Source organism: Rhincodon typus, unplaced genomic scaffold (genome assembly GCF_021869965.1).
Source record: "Rhincodon typus isolate 14 unplaced genomic scaffold, sRhiTyp1.1 hic_rhity00000514, whole genome shotgun sequence".
Taxonomy (NCBI): domain Eukaryota; kingdom Metazoa; phylum Chordata; class Chondrichthyes; order Orectolobiformes; family Rhincodontidae; genus Rhincodon; species Rhincodon typus.
In genome coordinates, this window is record NW_025966152.1 from 20,756 (window position 1) to 21,326 (window position 571).

The following is a 571-nucleotide window of genomic DNA, read 5'->3' on the forward strand; positions in this document are numbered from 1 at the left end:
TGTCTTTGAATGACTTCGGATGTGAAGAAATTTCATGAACGGCTGATTAAAACTGACTATAAAAATATTAATAATTTTGGAAGGTGTGGCATATTATTTGATATGAAGCATTATAAATTGTGAAACAACTGAGCAGGATTTTAAAAATTACAGAAAGGAAATTTGGATATCAATGAATTTCGTGAACACGTGCAGTTGAATAGCATCGACTATAAAAAATCTCGTGGTTTTGAAACGTGTGGCATATGATTTCCTGTGAAGCTTTAGAAATGGAACAGAGCTCTTTTATTAATTGGTAAGTAACGTTATGCCATCATAATCAGGAGGTGAACCGTCTCTCGGAGACGGAATTCCTGATTTTACCTTGTACCTTAAAGATGTGACCATATTTATCATGATTTTGCGTCCATCTCATACCTATTGAGCCCTGCCGAAGAAATCCACCAACTGGACTCTCCTTTTGGTATTTTCAAGCCTCTGTTCTTCTCATCAGTACTTCAATTCAATGAATTCCGACAAAAGTTGAATGCACCAGTCAAACAGTACAATGAGATAAATCTAATTCCTTTTT